Source organism: Castanea sativa, chromosome 12 (assembly GCF_040712315.1).
Source record: "Castanea sativa cultivar Marrone di Chiusa Pesio chromosome 12, ASM4071231v1".
Classification (NCBI taxonomy): domain Eukaryota; kingdom Viridiplantae; phylum Streptophyta; class Magnoliopsida; order Fagales; family Fagaceae; genus Castanea; species Castanea sativa.
The window spans coordinates 10,041,110-10,062,875 of NC_134024.1; the positions used below are offsets into that span (position 1 = coordinate 10,041,110).

Consider the following 21,766-nt stretch of genomic DNA (forward strand, 5'->3'; position numbering starts at 1 on the left):
TTAAGAAAGGTAGACAACGTTTCATAGAATAAGAAAAGAAACAATAGGTGTATTCCATTGTCATTCTTATGCTAGATTGATTGAAGTTGAGCAATTTTTTTTTTATAATAAACCATTGTATTATTATATCTAGAGTAACTCTATGGTACCCAAAAAAAAGGGGGTACAGTACCTACTAGTAGGTAACTTGCTACACCAAGTTACTTTTTTTTCACATTTGACAGTTTCATCCTCACATTATGCAGTTCCAATATCACATGTGACAGTTCTTTTCTTACATTTGGTGGTGTCCTTACTTTTTTTTATCACATTTGACGGTTTCATCCTCGTATTGTGTAGTTCCAACATCATATGTGACAATTCTTTTCTCACATTTGGTGGTTCCTTTATTTTTTTTTTTTCACATTTGACAGTTTCATTCTCACATTGTACAGTTCCAACATCACATGTGACAGTTTTCTTTCTCACATTTGTTGGTTCCCTTACTTTTTTTTTTTCTTCTCACATTTGACGGTTTCATCCTCACATTGTACGGTTTCAACCTCACATTGTACGGTTCCAACATCACATATGACAGTTCTTTCGTCACATTTGGTGGTTCCCTTATTTTTTTCTCACATTTGATGGTTCCATCCTCACATTGTGCAGTTCCAACATCACATGTGACAATTCTTTTCTCACATTTGGTGGTTCCCTTACTTTTTTCTCACATTTGATGGTTTCATCCTCACATTGTATGTCACACGCCAAACCCCAAAGGGTACAAAGCATGAGAAAGACGTCTAAAGGACTTGTAAATTTTTCCTTTTTGACAATTCAATCCACATAAATCATATCAAGTACCAACATAAAAAATTATCATAATAATTCCACTGAATATACTTTCAAAGTAAGTCAGAGCTCTAAGCAATAATTACAAGGATCATTGGCCACAAAAAAAATAGAGGTCTGAATAAATAATTACATATCATCAGCTTGGGCAACACACCAGGCTTTTGTGCTGCCATTCTTGTTTGGGGCCCGCTTGTGTTTCACTTATGGGCCCCACGCACCTTCATAGTTTAACCACGATCCTGCCGTTAGGTTCTCTGACCCTGACACATTGTGGCGTGTCGCTTAGTTCTGCGGCAGGTGCTTCTTTTCTCTTCTTCTTTTAAGAGAGTAATTCTCTTAGATCAGGTTCTGGGTCACCTTAAACATCCTCCCACTTGGGGACAAAGGTGCCTCTTGGTTTCGATACTGAGCTTTCCCCGGATGGCGCACATTGATCATAAAACATGGTCTCTACTAAATGAGCCTCTAATTGCTCAAATGGTGATGGGTTTGTTGCTATGTGTATCATCCTGCCATTTAACCTCCCTTTCAAGCACTGGTGGTAAGTGGATGGTACCAGCCGGTGCTTGTGCAGCCACGGCCTCCCTAAGAGCACATGGTATGAAACCTCAGTCTTTACCACATGGAACCGGGCTAAAGAGGCTATACGGCCCACTTTCAACCATAGTTGAATGTGGCCGGCTGTGTATTCACCACTTCCTCTGAAACCCGTTACTTCCATTGGGCACCCTTGGATTTTTCTTTTTGAGATTCCTGCCGCCCGCAGGGTGCTTAATGGTACCAGGTTCACCGAGGCACTGGTATCCACCAAGGCTCTCTTGATGGGGATCTGATTTATAGACATGGCCAAGTAAAGGGGCCTTTTGTGGTAGGGGCATCCCACTTCCATATCCTCATCACTGAAGATGATCTCAGTTGATTCTTGTAAGAGAGCCCTATCATCTGCAACTTCTGCTGACAAGCATTCTACTCCTGCCCCAGATGCAATGCTTACCAAGGCCTTAGTAGCTGTCTTCTGCTCTTTCGCTGTAAGGCCTAGTTGAACAAAATTTTAAACTTAGAGCTTCTCTGTAAGGTGGTGATTGTTGTGGCAGGCAAGGTTGGATTCTCCTCCTCGTCTTCCCCTGGGTCCGCACAGTTTACCACCACCGCCACGCCCTTCCCTTTATGGTTTGGGAGTAGGTTCCACTGAATTTCTTGCTGCGTCAGCTCTAGAGTCACTTCTTTAATCCTACGGTGCACCAGCCTGCGGAGCGCCCAACATTCTGCAGTAGGATGTTGCACATAATTATTCAAGTGGCAGAAGCGTGGGTCCCTTCGCTCTTCTTCTATGGGCTCCTTGGCAACTTGGTTGGGTTTAAAAACTCTATCTGCTATCCACTTGTCTAAAAGCACATCCAGTTCCTTAGGGGTGCATGGTATTGGCGGAGGGGTATCGTACTCCTTCCCAGATGTTTTTCTCTTCCTTTCGTTGGGGGATGCTGCCATGGCCTGTGAGGCGTTCCTTTTGTTGGAACATGGCTTCACTGATTGGGCGGTCTTTCTGGCTTTCTGTAATAGCTGTGCAAACTGGGAAATCTCTAAGTTTTCCAGTACAACTCTGTATTCTCGGATCATATTCGTTATACACATCTCCACTAATGTCTTCTCCTCGCAATGGTCATAGCAATCAAGCGTTATGTCCTTGAATCTCTTGATGTACTCCATCAAATCTTCTCCATTTCTCTGCTTGGTAGCTTGCAAGCGTCACTGTTTCCTCTCCGTGGAAGTACTTAGTGCAAACTCCCAGGTTGGGATTGACCCTGGTTTTAGGCCTATGTACTAGGTATAGGCATGGTCATATAATGATTTGGAAAACTCCCACAGACACAAGTCCTTGTCTGCCGCATAAGGGCCAAGAGTATAAATGAACTTGCTCACGTGATCGACAGCACTACGGCAGGCTGATACAATAAAGATAATAATGAAAATTTCTTTAAGATTCAGATAAAATAAATAGTGGGCTTTGATAAGGAGTGCTCGTTTTACGAAATAGCAACAAAAGGGTAAGTATTGAATGAACAACAGTAAGCTTATTAAAAAAAAAAAACGTTAGCTTGCCGCATTAAGTTACGTTGCCAAATCTTAGTCAAGAAGGGGAATCACCTCTTCAATGTGACTAATCTTTCTGAAGGGGAAATTAGCTGCTTTGAAGGGGCGGACCTAAATGACTTGAGTTCAGTGAGGTCCTTCTCCATTACCAGAGAGCATGGGTTGTAGAGGGAGAGGGAGATCGACCATTCGGTGCATGCCTACTACTCTATTCTCTCTCTTCTCTTTGTTTCCTAGTTCCTTCTTTTCTATTCTCTCTTAATTCTTTCTTTCTTTTCCTTTGGTTTTTTACTCTCGCTGTCTTTTTAATTCTAACAATTATCCTCCCTGAGGTTGCTCCCCTCCCGCCGTAAATAGCAAAGGCTCTTTCTATAGTGCCAGTCATGCTTGGCTTTTACCATTTTAGCCCTTAAATGTTTTTTTCCTGGTGCGGGTGTCCTTGTCGACCATCACTGACTGGTCAGTCACCCAGCCAGCACCACTTACTTGCACTGGACAAAGAAGACTCTTTTTTTTTGCTTGAATGCCGTGGCACTCTTACCTGCCATGGTGTAAGTACTCTCCTTCTCTCCGTCCCTTATGGCATGTACCTAGTGGTTCCAACTTAGCTTTGCCTCTTTTGGGTGGTATGTCATCCCAGCAAGACATTACCTCCAAAAGAACTTGAGTAGGAAACACGAAAACGGGTTTTTCCCCCTCCCTACCGCCAGACCATGCCCTTTTACATCTGATCCATGACCTCACCACTTCTTGTATTGACTGGGTACAAGCTGGGGTACCTAGGCCTGCTGCTTATGTGTCTGCTGCGGTCTGAAGGTTAATCTACCCAGTCTGCCGTTCATCTTTGACTTCTTATGGCGTGGGCTGCTTTCCCTGACTTCTTATTTATGGCTTACTTCTTTTAGGGGCTGGGCCTTGCCCGATTGTGGGTTGTTTCATGCTTTTTTTCTTAGCCCTTGTTATTTGTTTCCTGCCACACCATTCTGTTATGCCTGCCGTGAGGTTTGCTTGACCGAGGGCCGCTGGGCCCTTTACTACTTGCGGGCTCCCTCGTCCCGCCTACTTTCCTTTGGGCATCCTCGGCCTATTTACTTTCTTGGGGCATCCTTGGCCCTTTCCAATTCTATGCTTTCCATGGTCTTTTACTAACTCCTTAGGCTTCCCTCGCCCAAGTGCTTCTTACTTCATCCTTGGGGCTCATGGATTTTTCATTACTCCTTACTTTCTTTACTTACATTGCTTTGGGCTTGCTGTGATAACTGTGGCCCATTCTCACTTTTCTACATCCATACAGCCCATGGGTTTGTTATTTCTTTCTTCTGGGCCTTCTTAGGCCCATTTACTTCTTTAGGGTCCATTTGTTTACTTTATGGACCTATGATCCATTATTCCTGCCACTTGGGCTTAATGGCATTTCCATCCCACTCTCTTTTGCCCATGTTTTTGGGCTTTTCCTCCTGCTGGGCTTCTAAAAAAAATGAACATCTACAAATGGATGCCCACAACGAACCAAAAACAATTGGTGAAGCCCTAGGGGTAAAAGGGAGAAATCCCATTAAATTTGCTCACTATAAAAAGAAGAGGTAGTCATGGATGAAAGGAGGGACCGGAAGGGGAAATGGAGACCCAATAGAGGAAGCACCTAAGGGAAAAAAATCCAAGTGGAAAAAAAAACCCACGGTAAGAGAGTAGTAAGAAAACTAAGAGTAAAAAAAAAATAGAATGGAGAAAAAGAAAGAAAGTGGTTAAAAGAAGAGAGAAAACAAGGCAGGAATAAGGGCATGCGTCAATAGACCATCTTTTCCCTCCCTCTTAGCAAACCCACTCTTTGAAGTCTCCAAAAAGTAATAGTTAGTAGCCATTTAGGCCTATTCTCCAAAATGCACAACTTTGATAGCAGGAGCCTATGACAAGGTTGTTCAAGTTGGGGTTTGGGTTCCTTCTTGGTTTACTTATTCAATGGGAAGATTCAATACTTGATTTCGATTGCAAATATATTTGATTTCTCTCATTATAACTTATATCTGTCGTATTTAGTCATCCTGTTGTACCACGTTTTTATCATGTTTGCCACATCAATTGTCCTGCTGTGGTATATTTACTTGTTGTACTAGTTATTTTGCTATAGTAACTTTTTATTATATTTACCATGTTAGCTATTATGTTATCTAAACCTTTTCTGCTGATGCTTTCTTCTTTATTTGTTATTACGTGCTTTCTTCTCATGTTCTGCAGAATATATTTTATAGATGTATATGTGTATACGTATAGGTATATTTATGAATATGTGTATGTATATATTTGAAAATATGCTAACTCATGTAAGCTAACATTTGCTTGATTGGTATTTTCTTTGGGTTTTAGATTTGTTTATGTTCAGGAAGTAGAAAAGTATTTCTGCAGTAAAAAATGAAGAGTAGTCATTCAAATTTCAGAAGGCTTTACTACACAGTAGACGGCTTTAATGCACAGCAGACAGCTTTAATGCACAGCAGACAGCTTTATTGCACAGCAGAAGGCTTTATAGTAGACGGCTTTAATGCACAGTAGACAACTTTATTATACAGTAGAAGGCTTTACAGCAGACGGTTTTACTGCATTGCAGACAGTCTTACTGCACAGCAGAAAAGTTAGACCTGCGGCAGAAACTGGAGAAAAGTTTCTTGTACGGCAGAAACAAGGAATAAGCCCACTTTGCTTGCAGTGTCTTCCCTTGGGCTTGGACTCTGTGTGGGCCTTTTTTGCAAATGTTGGGTTAGGCCGCCTCCTGCTGCACTTGGCCCCAAAGTTTTCTAGATCAGAGAGTTGGGACCGGTCCAATAGCAACCCTCCTTGGTCCAGCTTATGCGCAAACGATGAGTCCAAGCCCAAGGGAAGACACTGCAAAGTGGGCATATCCTTTGTTTCATCCGTAGAAAGAACCTTTCTCCAGTTTCTGCCGTAGGTCTTACTTTTCGGCTATGCAGTAAAACTGTCTGCCGTGGGCTTATTCCTTGTTTTTGCCGCAGAAGGAACTTTTCTCCAGTTTCTGCCGCAAGTCCAACTTTTCTGCTATGCAGCAAAACTGTCTGCGGTGCAGTAAAACTGTTTGTTGCGCGATAGAGCTTTCTGCTGTGCTAATAAAGCTGTCTGCCGTGCAGTTAAGCTTTTTGCTGTGTTAATAAAGCTTTCTGCTGTGCTAATAAAGCTGTCTGTCATGCAGTTAAGCTTTCTGTTGTGTTAATAAAGCTATTTACTGTGTATTAAAGCCGTCTGCTGTAAAGCCTTCTGTTGTGCAATAAAGCAGTCTGCTGTGAATGGCTACTTTTCATTTTTTGCAGAAATACTTTTCTACTTTCTGCACATAAACAAATCTAAAACCGAAAGAAAATACCAATCAAGCAAGTGTTAGCTTACATGGGGTTAGCATATTTTCAAATATATAAATACATATATTCATAAATATACTTATACGTATACACATATACATCTATAAAATATATTCTGCAGAACCTAAGAAACAAGTTATATGTATATATATACTTATGGCAGGATAATGGGTCAAAAGTAAAACACGTAATAACAAAAATAAAGAAAGCTTCGGCAGAAAAGGTTTAGCCAGAATAGTAGCTAACACAGTAAATATAATAAAAAGGTGCTACAGCAGAATAACTAGTACAGCAAGTAAAAATACCACAGCAGGACAACTGATGCGGCAGACATGATAAAAAACGTGCTACAACAGGATAACTAAATACAGCAGATATAAGTTTTAATGGGTGAAATCAAATATATTTGTGATCAAAATCAAATATTGAGTCTTCCCATAGAATAAGTAAACTAAGAAAGAATCCAAACCCCAACTTGAACAACCTTATTATAGGCTCCTGCCATCAAAGTTGTTCATTTTAGAGAATAGGCCTAAATGACTACTAGCTATTACTTTTTAGAGACTTCAAAGAATGGGTTTGCTAAGAGGGAGTGAAAAGATGGTCTATTGATGCATACCCAATTCATGTCGTGTTTTCTCTCTTCTTTTTACCACTTTCTTTCTTTCTCTCCGTTCTTTTTTACTCTTAGTTTCCTTACTACTATCTTGCTGTAAGTTGTTTTTCTCACTTGGGTCTTTTCCTTTAGGTAATTCCTCTCTTGGGTCCCCTTCCCATTAGGTCTCCCGTGCTTACTGCCTCCTTCTCATGGGTTCCTCCCTTCTCCATTTATAGTGAGCAAATTCAATGGGATTTCTCCCTTTCACCCCTAGGGCTTCACCAATTGTTTTTGATTCATTGTGGGCATCCATTCAAGACTACCTACTAACTCATTGGTTGCCCCGACCACTGCCATTGCTCAGTTTGTTTGCTGCACCATTACTCATTTCACGACAAAATTTTCTTTTGTTTGTTCTTGCTGTATACCTCTATCTCTAGGTTCAAACATGTAAGGATTGGGCTACCTCACTACCTAGCTTTATGGCATGCATCCAATGGTCCCAATCATCTACTACTTCTTTTGGGTAAGGTACCATCCCAGCAAAGTATACCCCAAAAGAAGTTTTGGCAATAAACCAAATATAGACTCCCTTGATCGTGTGCCCACGTCCCTTGTATTGGCTGGGTATAGGTTGGTGGTGCTCCGGCCCTTTTGTTTTTATCTTTTTTCGTTCCCACGCCGTTTCTACCGTAGTAGATTAGTTCTGTTTCGTCCTGCTGCGTGTTTTTTGTCTTATTTCTTCACGCGTTTCTTGCTACGTTTGTCATTTCCTTAGGTTTGACTTTTCTTTCCTTCACGTGATTCCTGCTACTGACACTTCCTGCCATTCCTTCTTTACATTGTGCTTCTTCATATTAGCTTTCACGCCTATCTCTTTTATACAAAAGGATTTGAGCATTTGTGGGCCAAATAATGATGAATGGATTAAAAAGGTCTTGGGCCCAATTTATCTTCATCTGTTGAAGCCATTCTGCTGAAGAACTATATTCTATGACAGATCTGTATTCTGTGGCAGATTTGTATTTAGCAGCAGATTTGTATTGCTGCAGATCACTTTCCTTTGCGTTTCTTCCTTTCGAGCTCTCTTGCTCTTTGGTCATCTTGGTGGGCCTTTGGGCCTTGCTTTTCATCTTGCAACTTATTGGGCTTTCTTCCTCATAGGCTTTTGGGTATGGATTTGCAAAAATGGGCATCAACAGACTCAACGTTTGCGCACAAACTGGCAGTGGCAGAATGGTGCTTGGGAGTCCATTCCGCGGAGCGCCAAACCCAACTTCCTTCTTAGAAAAAGCCTAGACTAAGCGTTGTCCAATAACATCAAGACGCGTGTCTAAGGTACAAGAAATGTAAAATGAACCCTCGACATTTTTGGCGACTTCACTGTTGAGTTGGGAAACAGACAGGGACAGAGATCCTCGCAAACAAATGCCACCACAATCTAGGACAACGCGTACCATGAGCACTGTCCCCTCGCAGGTTGATTTGAGGCCAACAATGCCCCATCAGCCCAACTAGGCAGAAAACATCAACAAATTGGGGGCTAAACCCCAACCGCAGGCAAGGAATCCCGCTGACAATATCAATGCTTTTGTTGAGGTGCTACAAGCACTGCAGCACTCACAACAGCAAATGATGGAGGAAATTCGTCAGTTAAAGGCAGAAAAGACCAAGGAAAAAGGAAGCCAGCACATCCTAGAGCATGCGGCTGACAAAGAGGAGACACTAGTCGGAGGTGCCTTGTAGAATGAAGGACAATGCTACATCACCATGGCCGAGGTGGTAGCTCTCTTAGAGCAGGAAAGGGCCAAAGCACCCAAGGAAAGATTCTACGCATAAAGACCTCCTTATCCCTTAAGAGTGCTTAGCAAGCCATACCTTGAAAGGTATGAACCACACGCTTTTGCGCAATATGACTGTAGGAAGGGTAGTGTTGTCGAGCACGTGAGCAAATTCATCGATACTCTTGGCCCTTATGCGGCAGACGAGGACTTATGTCTGCGGGAGTTTTCCAAATCACTATGCGACCATGCCTACACCTGGTACATAGGCCTAAAACCAGGATCAATCCCAACCTGAGATCACATGGTAGATGTATTTTGCACTAAGTACTTCCACGGAGAGGAAACAGTGACGCTTGCTACATTGCAAGCTACTAAGCAAAGAAACGAAGAAGATTTAATGGAGTATATCAAGAGATTCAAAGACATAATGCTTGATTACTATGACCATTGCGAGAAAAAGACATTGGTGGAGATGTGTATAACGAATATGATCAGAGAATATAGAGCTGTTCTGGAAAACTTGGAGATCTCCTAGCTTGCGCAACTGTTACAAAAGCCAAAAAGATTGCTCAGTCAGTGAGGCCTAGTTTCGATAAAAGGAACGCCCCACAGGCCGTGGTGGCATCCACTAGCAAAAGGAAGAGAAAAACAGACGGGAGGGAGTACGATACCCCTCCACCAATACCATGCACCCCAAAGGAGTTGGATGTGCTCTCGGACAGGTGGATAGCAGATGGAGTTTTTAAGCCCAATCAAGTTGCTAGGGAGCCCACAGAAGAAGAGCGGAGGGACCCACGTTTTCGCTGCTTGCATAATTATGTGCAACATCCTACCGCAGAATGTTGGGTGCTCCGCAGAGGTGCACCGCAGGATCAAAGAAGGGACTCTAGAGCTGTCACAGCAAGAAGTTCAAAGGAACCCACTCCCGAACCATAAAGGGAAAGGTGTGGCGGTGGTGGTAATCTGTGCGGACCTGGGGGAAGATGAGGAGGAGAATCCAACCCTGCCTGCCACGACAATCACCACCTTACAGAAGAGGTCCAAGTTCAAAAATCTGTTTGACCAACTATGCCTTACAGCGAAAGAGCGGAAGACAGCTATAGAGGCCCTGGTAAGCATTGCTTCCGAGGCAAGAGTACAATGCTTGTCAGCGGAAGTTGCAGATGATAGAGCTCTTTTATAGAAATCAACTGAAATCACCTTCAGTAATGGGGATATGGAAGTGGGATGCCCTAACCATAGGAGGCCCCTTTTACTTAGTTGCGTCTATAAATCAGAACCCCATCAAGAGAGCCTTGGTGGATACTGGTGCCTCGGTAAACCTGGTACCATTAAGCACCCTACAGGTGGCAGGAATCTCAGAAAGAAAAATCCAAGGGTGCCCAATGGAAGTAACTAGGTTCGGAGGAAGAGGTGAATATCCCACCGGCCACATTCAACTATGGTTAAAGGTGGCCCTCATAGCCTCTTTAGCTCGGTTCCATGTGGTAAAGACGAAGGTTTCATACCACGTGCTCTTAGGAAGGCCGTGGCTACACAAGCATCGGCTGGTACCATCTACTTACCACCAGTGTGTGAAAGGGAGGTGAAATGACAGGATGATATGCATAGCGGCAAACCCATCACCATTTGAGCAAGTGGAGGCTCATTTAGTAAAGACCATGTTTTATGACCAGTAGGCGCCATCTGGGGAAAGCTTAGTATCGAAACCAAGAGGCACCTTTGTCCCTAGGTGGGAGGACGTTCGAGGTGACCCAGAACTTGATCTAAGAGAATTACTCTCTTAGAAGAAGAAGAGAAAAGAAACACTTGCTATAGAACCAGGTGACACGCCACAATGCGTCAGGGTTCAAGGACCCGACGGTAGGATCATGTATAAACTATGAAGGTACGTGGGGCCCATAAGTGAAGCACAAGTAGGCCCCAAACAAGAATGGCAGCACAAAAGCCTGGTGTGTTGCATAACTCAAGAAGGCTCAAAACCAAGGCTCATCTCAATCGGTTCAAGGTTTTCAGAAAAGGAAAAATCGGAGTTCATACTACTGTTGAAGAAATACAAAGATGTCTTTGCATGGGATTACATTGAAATACCAGGATTAGATCCTGGGCTAGTAGTGCATACGCTGAATATGGACCCAGAGGCCAGACCAGTTGCCCAACCTGCCAGAATTTTCACACTAAAATAGAAGAACAAATAGACAATGAGGTACAAAAGCTGTTGGCCGTAGGATTCATCAAACCCATTCAACATCCATGTTGGTTATCCAACATAGTGCCAGTGAAGAAGAAGAACGGGCAGATAAGGTGCTGCGTAGATTTCAGAAATCTTAATAAGGCCTGCTTGAAAGACGAATTCCTATTGCCAAACATGGACTTACTAATAGATTTTGCAGCGGGAAACGCCCTGTTTTCCTTCATGGATGGATTTAGTGGATACAATCAGATCAGATTGGCACCAAAGAATGCAGAAAAGACTGCTTTTAGAACACCTATAGGCAACTTTTACTATGCAGTAATGCCATTTGGGTTAAAGAACGCAAGTGAAACTTATCAAAGGACAATGACGACCATATTCCATGAAATGATGCATCGAGAATTAGAAGACTATGTGGATGACATAGTGGTGAAGTCAAAGAAGCGGGAAGAACACATTTAAGTGTTGAGGAGGGTATTCAAAAGGTGCAAAACTTTCAAGCTTAGAATGAATCCCCTCAAATTCGTATTCGGAGTATTTGCAGGGAAATTCTTGGGTTTTCTGGTCCATAGCAGGGGAATAGACGTAGACCCAGCCAAGGCTACAACCATACCTACTATGAAGCCTCCAGCCACAGTAAAGGAGTTGAAAAGTTTTTGGGGAAGGTTTCATATATCCGAAGATTCATCCCTAGACTAGCATCCATCACCTCTACTTTTGGGAAATTGCTAAAAAAAGGGCAAAACTTTAAATAGGGGGAGGTACAGCAGGCAGCCTTTAAACCCGTACAACAACCCCAACCCCCTAAATTGTCTAAAGGACAAAACCTTATTGGTACTAGCCAAGCACAGAGCTCAGAAAAACTTGTACCAATCACCCCTAGCCAAATTAAAAATCAAACTCATTTGATATAGTATAAACTTATTTACAAACTACAATCTAATATCAAATTTATATAAAAATATTTGAATAATGTATACATATAAACAAATAGTATTATATACTCTAAATCACAACTCACACCCTATAACTTTGAACTATTTTCATTTATGTTCCTATAGTTTCATTTTTTTTCTTTTCATTTTAGTGCTTTAACTTAAATATGTTTTCAGTGTAATTCTTCCATCTATATAACTTTGTTAAGCCTTATAAAACCATGTGGTTTTTCTTTGATTCAAAATCTAAAATGAATCTTTGTTATGCTTTTAGTTCAATTTGTTTGTTTGTTTAGACTCCTTAAAGCAGATTGTTTAACCGAATATATTAGCCAAGTGATTACTTAGGTTAATTATGAGATTTATGTTAAAAAGTGGAAGATCTTATAATGCAAACTGAAATAAATAACACATAGATATGATCATCCAGAAAAACCAATAAAACGAGCCATTTCAAGATAAAAACTTGAGGAGGATTTGACCTAGCTATTCTCAAGGTAAACAAATCCACTAACAAAAAATTAAAGTTTTTACAATAAGATTTAACCATAAGTCTATTGCTACCTCCAGTAGTAATTTACTGACACAATCATGTGCAAGTTCTGAATCCACAGACTTTTCTTTCTTAGATTTGTAGAACACAAGCTCCCACGCTTATGAATTTGAGATCTCACTCAAATGTTTCAAATCACCACTTGTTGATCTTGCAGCAACTAGATTCCACTAGCACTTGATTGTAAATCTTGTTCTGGTAGATATTTGTAGAGTTAGAAGGCACAAAACCTTTTAAATCTCACTAGAGTAACTCACAAGTCTTCCAAGAGTCTTCAAAACGTAGTTAGAGTTTTCCTTTTATACTTAGAAATGTTGAGCTGAAACCTTAAACGTTTCCGCAGGCTTGGGCCTAATTTAAATTCTACCAAAATTTGTTTTTCTGCGATATTCAATCTGTCGAGCTTGTCCTTCGATTGATCGAGCTTCACTGAAATTTAATTCTTTTTCCTGTAGCTTGAATATTCTTGAGACTTGACTTGAAACCTTTTGAGCAATTGTCTAGCACCTATTCTAGACATGTTTTTGTTCTCAGTTTGCCAACATAAACAAATTAGAACTCTAAACATTTAATCCTAAATCTTTAGAGCCTATCACAATCATTTACCACAAATCAAGAATTATTTATTTTTAATAGAAATTATGAATGAAATTTAAGAAAAGAAAGAGTAATTATTAATGAGAGAGAGAGAGAGAGAGAGAGAGAGAGAGAGAGAGCGTCAATCTAGTATGATAAACCTAGGCAAAAATGTGCATGCTCTTGAATTCAAAGAGGAATCTTAAAGGGGGAGATAAAAGCTAGTTTGGCTAGGCTAGACAAAGGTAACTAGGCAAGAGACCCATGGTAGAAGCTCCTAAGTTGAAACCCATGTCCAGGCCCTTTCCTTGGCTTCAAGATATATCTATGCTAGCTACTTGTCACAATTATGTTGTTGTTGGTCGCCTTAGACCAAATTGTCATGTTCTTAGGTAAGAGCCAAGACCAAATTGTCACAATTAATGATCCAAAGTTTGTTCCTATATGTCAACATTGTGGTGCTACTAAACACACTTGTCCAGTTTGTCTTAAATCAAAATCTAAACGTAGTGTATCTCAGTCTAATACAAGAAATCATGTACCCAAAGTCGTAAGTCCAAAAAAATTGCTTTGTAAGCTTGGAAAAATTTAAGATTTTGACTTGTGAAAGAAAATTTCAAAATTTGTATCACTCTCAAATGAATTTTGATTTCGCCCAAATGGAAAAGTGAGCTCGGATGGAAAATATCAAAATTTGTAGAGAATAGCCTCACCTGATATACATAAGCTAGGACTTTCGTGACGAATAATTTTTTTTTTAAAATGGCTTCAATCTATGGCGTCTGGTTCTGATGATTATCATCAGACCAAGACACCAATCTGTTTTTTATTTAGGTGAAAATTGAATCTCAGATCTCTTATTCAACTATTAAAGACTTTATTAGTTGAGCTAATTAGAACCCACTTTTGTGACTAATAATGTTTGCTTCAAAATAACAGTTTATCGCGGATGCCTTACTATTCACATTGACTATTGGGCCATGTACACATTTGCAGAAACTATTTCTTCTGTTTTCTGAATCAATTATAAAAATTAAAGTCAAAGCCAATATTTAGAAGATTTTTCAAAGCTAACTATTTAGAAGTTTTCTGAATCAAGATTTTTCAAAGCCAGTATTGTATCAACTATATACATGAATAGAATTAAAACAGTGGAAGATTTTATTCTCGGTGGGGCTGCAAATTTGAAATTTTATCACAGTTAGTTGGATTTTATTATTAATCGTTTCTATTACATGGTACGATTTATTGGAAAATTTTCAAAGCTAACTTTGACACGGATTTATTTAGAAGTTTGATCCATTTATTCAATACCGTGACAGTCAGCTTCTTAGATGAATGATACTTGTAATGATATAGATTTTCTAAAAATTACCCATAGGTCCCATACTTTTCTAAAAATAGAAAAAAAAATACAGACCAATACGTTTTCAAAATTCCAAGGAACCCAATTAAAAAAATAATTAATCAAAAACAAAAACAAATCTCTCATAATTTATTATACCAGAGTTTTTTATTTAGTGTGGAATATATATAATTTTGAAGTAGTTATTTTTAGTTTACCATATTTTGCCACATGAGCATTTAAGATATCACAATTTTACACATCATTATTGTAATATATTTTTTTAATTGAATTTAACTTTTATTATTTAAACCCTCCATTAGAATCTTGACACATCATTTTTTAAATAGTAAATATTTAGTTCTATATAAAAAATCATATTAGATGTTTAATGCTAGAATATATAGTTTCATATACAAACAAAAATATAATAAGTGTCTATCAATAATTACCATAAATATTAAATTTCATATTTAAATAAAAAATAACATACAAAAAAGCATAATATTTTTATTTTTTTTGAGATAAAAGCATTATATATTAAACTATTCTATGCATTGCACAGTTACCAACTAATTCAAAAAATAAAAATTAATATCTCTCAATTTTTTAAAATAGGATAAAATACAGTTAATATCCCTAAAGTTTGGGTTAATGCTAGCTAGATTCAAAACTTTTTAAAATTGACAAACTTGGTCCCTAAACCGTTACTCACTTTTCTCCACTCTCTCACAATGATTAAGGACCAATTTGATTAGTTTTAAAAAATACTAAACATGATTGACAATACATTAACCCAAATTTCAGGGTAGTGTTAATTAACTGTATTTTACCCATTTGAAAATTACATCTCCTTAGTTGGTAATTACAAGTAGGCTCCACCACTATATTGCAGGGCCACGCCTTCACATTTCAAAAAACAAAAAGTACTAAAAAAATTAAAACATATTTTTTTTAATTAGGACGCTTTTTAGTTAATCCTCTTGCTTGATGTTGGAAAAATCCTACATAAATGAAATTAAATTTCAGCAAGCATAGGAAAACCACAACCACACAAAAGTACCAACGTTCAAAATAAATTGGAAATACAACTTGAGTAAACAAAAAAAAAAAAAAAAACTCTCTTTTCCTTTTTCACTCATTACTCTTTCCTGGTTGTATATCTCTCACAATTTTATCTTGCAGTTGTGTTTTTCTCTGCTGCTCGCTCTCTTTCACACAGTTCTTCAACGTCTGCACTGTCCTTTCGTTCTCACTCTATGTGACTTTACACAATGGCCAAATGGCCTCTTACTTCAGCTTTTCTTTCTTTCTTTTTTCTTTCAGCATGTGAGACGTGCATAACATCAACTCTCAATAAATGAAAGCCAACTTCCGTTGACTTGTGAGACGTGAGAGAGATAAGCTCAGTTAAGAGCTTTGACAAAGAAGTGGGCTGGACCCTACGGTGCAGTGCATTATTAGTAATTGATGCTTAGTTAGCGTTTGAGAGCCAGGAAAAAAAAAAAAAAAAAAACCAAAAACTTGCTGCATTTTCAAATTTTATTTTCCTAGCCCATGTCAACAATTATGGAGAGAAGATCCCTTAAACTTCTCCATGCATTTTTAATGCTTTTACTGCAATTCAAACCAGCCCTTGGATTTATTTCAGGGGTTGAAGATGCTAACGTTAGGTGCATAGAGAGTGAGAGACAGGCACTCCTTGAGTTCAAGAAAGGCCTTGTTGATGACAATGGTAGGCTCTCTTCTTGGGGAAGCCAAGATGAAAACAAGAATTGCTGCAACTGGAAAGGAGTTCATTGCAGCAAGCAAACAGGCCATGTACTCGAGCTTGATCTTCAGGCTGATTCAGAAAAAACACAACCTTTGCAAGGTAACATTAGTTCTTCACTGCTTGAATTGCATCATTTAATTTCTTTGGACCTCAGTTACAATGATTTCAATATGAGCCAAATCCCAGAGTTTATTGGTTCCTTAAATAACTTAAAGAACCTCAATCTCTTAGAGGCAGAGTTTGGTGGGACTATTCCTTACGAACTTGGAAACCTTTCCCACTTGGAGTCTATTGACCTCTCCTCAAATCATTTACAAGGCTCAATTCCAGATGTCTTTGGCAAAATGAATTCTCTTGAAAGTCTCAGTCTAGACGTAAACCAACTTGAAGGTAACGTACCAAAGTCCTTAGGAAATATATGTACTCTTAAGTTGATTGTCCCTCTCCGATAATAAGCTCGGTGGACAACTTGTTGAGTTTATCAATAGCTTGTCTGGGTGTGCGAAAGACTCACTAGAGATGTTGGATTTATCATCGAATCAAATTACGGGATCATTGCCTGATTTCTCAATATTTCCGTCCTTAAAACAATTGAATCTTGCGTCCAACAATATAACTGGGACTGTGCCCAAAGGAATTGGAAACCTACACCAGCTCGAGCAATTCGATATTTCTTTCAATTCTTTGCATGGTGTGGTCACTGAAGTCCATCTATCAAACCTGTCCAACTTGTGGTTTTTAGACTTGTCAAATAGTTCCTTAGCTCTAGAATTGAACTTCAATTGGGTTCCCCCTTTTCAATTGCGAGTCATATACTTCGCATATTGCAAGCTGGTACCTAGATTTCCAAGCTGGCTCCGAACTCAGTGGAACATTTCTATCCTAGATATCTCCGATACTGGACTTTCGGATAAGATTCCTAAATGGTTTTTTGACCTGCATCCTACTTTGCAATATCTAGATATGAGTGGTAACCGATTGGAGGGTCTACTGCATCTTTTTGTTTTCCCACCTAAAATGACAGTCTTGTGTATAGCCGAAAATCGTTTTTTGGGGACAGCTTCGTTTGTGTATAGCCGAAAATCGTTTTTTGGGGACAGCTTCGTCTGTTTGTAAAATCAGGGGTGGGATTTTAAATTTCCTAGACCTCTCAGACAACCTTTTATCTGGACATCTCCCCAATTGTTTTATGCATTTGCGTAAGCTACTCATTCTGAACTTGGCTGGCAACAATTTCACTGGGGAAATTCCAAGCTCTTTTGGCTCTTTGTCTCAGCTGCACACTTTGAATTTGCGCAACAATAGTTTCTCTGGAGAATTACCTTTGCCTCTAAAAAATTGCAGTTTGTTGAAGTTTGTAGACTTGGGAAACAATAAATTCTCTGGATCAGTACCAGCTTGGATTGGGGAGGGCTTGCCACAGTTGAATATTCTTATCCTACGTTCCAATAAATTTGGTGGAAGCATACCATTGAATCTATGTTGGGTGAAATATTTACGAATCTTGGATCTTTCTGTAAATAACATATCTGGAACTATACCACAATGCTTCAACAATTTCACTGCCATGGCTCAGAAAGGAGATTTGTTCAGCGGAATCATTGGTAGTAATTACACTGATTCATATGTTTATGATTATGATGATACAGAAGAATTCATTAATGATGCAACGGTTATAATGAAAGGAAGGGAGTTGGAGTACGGAAAATATCTTGGACTATTAAAGATCATTAACCTTGCAAGTAACAAATTGACAGGGAAAGTTCCAAGTGAAATCTCGAGCCTTTTGGAGTTGGTTGTTCTGAACATATCAAGAAACAAGTTAATTGGAGAAATCCCACAAATGATCGGACAGTTGAAGCAGTTGCAATCACTTGAAATGTCAAGAAATCAATTTTCAAATGAAATCCCATCTAGCATGTCAGAGTTACATTTTCTAAGCGACTTAGACTTGTCTTACAACAATTTGTCTGGAAAAATCCCTTCAGGTACTCAACTGCAAAGCTTTGATGCAGTTGATTTTACTGGAAACTGGGCACTTTGTGGGCCTCCACTTCCAAATAAGTGCCCAGGTGAAGAAACACCAGACCAAAGTGATCAACCAACTGATCATGATGGCAATGAAGATAATGACAAGGATGGAGATGAATTTGAGAAATGGTTTTTTGCTGCAGCAGGATTTGGATTTTTTATAGGATTTTGGGGAATTTGTGGACCTTTGCTCTTAAGGAGTTCTTGGAGGGGTGCTTATTTCTTGTTTCTGGACAACATGAAGGACTGGCTTTATGCAACAAAATTGGCAATGTGCATGAAAAGATTGCGGTGGAAGTTTAAGAACCAGGGGTGACCACTTTGTTTGTAGCAAGAGGTTATCAAATAAGATGTCTAGGTTTTTATGGACTTTTAACTAGTGTATATGTTCATAGTACTTTCTCTCACAGCACCATATTTTTACTCGCTATGGTATTCAATAATGCAAAATGACAAACGTGTCATGTGTAATTGGAGTTTAGTTAATGTTTGAGCGTTCCTATATATCCAGTCTTAGTTTGTGATTCCAGTACTGGTGGTTACTGACAGTGTAGCTCCTGTATATCTTGGCTGCATTTTAACATTGTTGAATCAAAATGTTGATTGGAGATGTATGTCTGTTTCAAAAATCTCTTAAAGGTATACTTTTCTTTGACGCAATTCATGCTAGGAACAGCAGTTGCACGTGAAATGACTCTTCCATTCTCTAAGAATAAATTCATAACGTTTGCATGGCATTGGAGAGACGTTTTTACCCTTTTTTTATCACCTTCTTTCTCAGCAGCTTCTTTGTCACTCCTTATTTTGATGAGATGCACTTGCACTACAAGAAATTAGGTCTTGCGCAACTGCGAAAACCACTGAAACAGACCGAAAAATAAAATAAAAACATTGTAAGGACTATTTTGAAACATTTTAAAGTATAAGGATAATTTTGAAACATAGGTTAAGATTGATGAACAAATATGCAATTTAATCATACAATATTAATTTTTTATTGGTCAACTAGTTTTAAATCCACGTGATGGGTGAAAAAATTTTAAAAATTTTTTGGTTTAGTGAAAAATAAGAATAGTAGATAAAACTTATAAGTGTTAGTTTCAAACTCTTCTTAAACTGATGTGATTATTCTCTAATAAAATATAGTTGATACAAAATATTATATTTTCTAAATTAAGATATTTATATGGGATAATTACACATAACCCACCTGTGGTTTGGGCGAAAATCACTTTGTCTGCCCGTGGTTTGAAAAGTATCACTTAACCCACCTGTGGTATGTTTCCGTCAATCTCCGTAACCCATCTCAGTCCCAGCTGTTACAAAAACACCTCTTAACCCCAAAACATAACATAACGCGGATCAAAACACAAAAAACTGAAAAACTTTTTGAGAGAGAGACTTGTGGTGAGATCATAGTGTTCTTCATGGTTTGGAGCGTCTGGAGGGGGAGAAAACACAACTTGAGCAACATTGAAGCTAGGGGAAGGTAGTTTCGGTAAAGAAAATCAAGGATTTGTTTCTGTTCTCGATTTAGGGTTTCAAATTTTGTTCAAGTGCCAACTTACTGTGTAAAAACTCTAAATTTGGGCTTCCCAAGAATCGTGTTTTGTTGATATGTCTTCATCAAGTGGTAATTTCTCAGATTCATGTGGGCATATGTGCAATTAGCAGACTTGTGTTTTGAGAACAAGTCTGAGTTTGTACAATTTTGGGAGGAGGTTCTTGCGTTGTAGCCATTATAAGGTTGGTCCTAAGTGTCCTTTCTTTGTTTGGCTTGATAACCCAACCTATCATCATGGCAATGAAACTGCACTTTTGGCTCTAGAGAGCATATCTAAACTTCAGAGTGCTCTCTAACTTACCAATGAAAGGGAAAGGACAGCTCTGGAAACAGCGGAAGAAGCTAGGCAAATGGCAGGATAGGCTCTTGAAGAGGAAGCCAAAGCCAAGGAGAGGAAGAGAAAGGCTTGAGCTATTTGTGCAAAAGCTAAGGAAAATGTCGTGTTTGTTGAAGAGAAGTAGAGAATGTGGAAGTTTGCATGCATTTTGTCATGGATATTTTTTGTTATTGTTATGTTGTTGTTTTTGTGTTTTGGCTCAATTGAGTTCTCTAGAGTGAAGAGACCGAGGTTGTTGCCCTGAAGTAGTTAATTGGTTAGTAGAGATAGTTATGGCACTGTAAAGAATGTTGTTAATGAATTTGCATTGTAATGTTGTTGTCCTAAAGTAGTTATGGCATAGTTATGGCACTAGCCTATTGATGTAATGTTTTGATGTGTTAATGAACAAAGAATTTGTCAATTATTGAGTATTGTTTTATGCATACCATAACAACCATTCAATGAAAGAAGTATTGGTCATGGCACTAGTCTCTGGGCATATAATGAAAGAAGTATTGGTCAATTATCAATGACCTGCGCATACCATAACAACCATTCTACAATAACAACTTACATACATTCTGTATTGGAAAAATCTACTTGAACACAATCTGTAATAGCAAATGAATAAACTTCTATATAATCCGGTTTGGACAAATAATGTTCCATACAAACTGAATTTCATAAATACCACAACTTCCACATAATACCACAACTTTCATATAATACCACAAAATTTCATACCATAATAACAACCTGGAGTGTATTGTACCTTAACTTCTAGTAAATTACAAAGAAGATAATTACAAAAAGCCAACAGTGGTCTTAACAAAAAACACTAGCTGCAGGCCAACATGTTCCCTCTAGCTTTACTCCCAATGCTGGCATGCGTACCCACAAGCTTCATTTCTTGCCTTTGCTCCTTCCACCCACTGAATTCATTTTTGGTGGCCTTTGTGCCACAAGCTGTCACAACTTCCATATAATACCACAAAATTTCATACCATAATAACAACTTAGAGTGTATTGTACCTTAACTTCTGGTAAATTACAAAAAAGCACATTCCAAGGTCAACTATATATATATAATTACAAAAAGGTGATTGTTTTTTACGCTAATTGATAATTACAAAAAGCCAACAATGGTCTTAACAAAAAACACTAGCTGCAGGCCCACATGTTCCCACTAGCTTTACTTCCAATGCTGGAATGTGTACCCACTAGCTTCATTTCTTGCCTTTACTCTTTCCACCCACTGAATTCATTTTTGGTGGCCTTTGTGCAGCTAGCTGTCCTCTAGTCCTCACACCACCAGTGCTCCTATTTGTAGGTGAAGGCTACAAAACAAAAAGTAGATCCACTTGTTAAAAAATATCCCAGTCTACACAACCATCTAGGAAAAAGGTAACTACGCTAAGTTACCTGTGAAGAACTTGGTAGGGTATCCCAGGTCTCCCTAAATGTGTGAAACTCTGGCTGTGAGAAAGAGAACCATCCTGCTCTCATGGGAGATGGCCTAGCTTGATTTCCTTGCTGTGAGGATGAAGGCTGAGTGGCAGACCTCATGTTGTAAGTTTGGGTAGGCTGCTGGGATGGTGGCTGGGGTGCAGCCTGAGGTGCAGATCTAGATCTGGTACTAGGTGCAGGCACCCCTCCCCTTGCCTGCAACAAAACTCAATTTTAGTAAATTAATTGTAAGTTTAAAAACAAGTTTTTTTTTTTGCCATTTAAATGTCAATTACTTACATCTTTTTCTCTTTCAAGCCTCTATCTCCTCTGCCATGGTGTCTCCTGAGTGAT

The 21,766-nt window shown here is 39.1% G+C and overlaps 1 pseudogene; it reads left to right on the forward strand.

The window, feature by feature from the left end:
* The first annotated feature begins 15,792 nt into the window (after nt 1-15,792).
* LOC142619173 (receptor-like protein EIX2) lies at nt 15,793-18,651 on the forward strand (annotated as a pseudogene).
* Nucleotides 18,652-21,766: the final 3,115 nt, after the last annotated feature.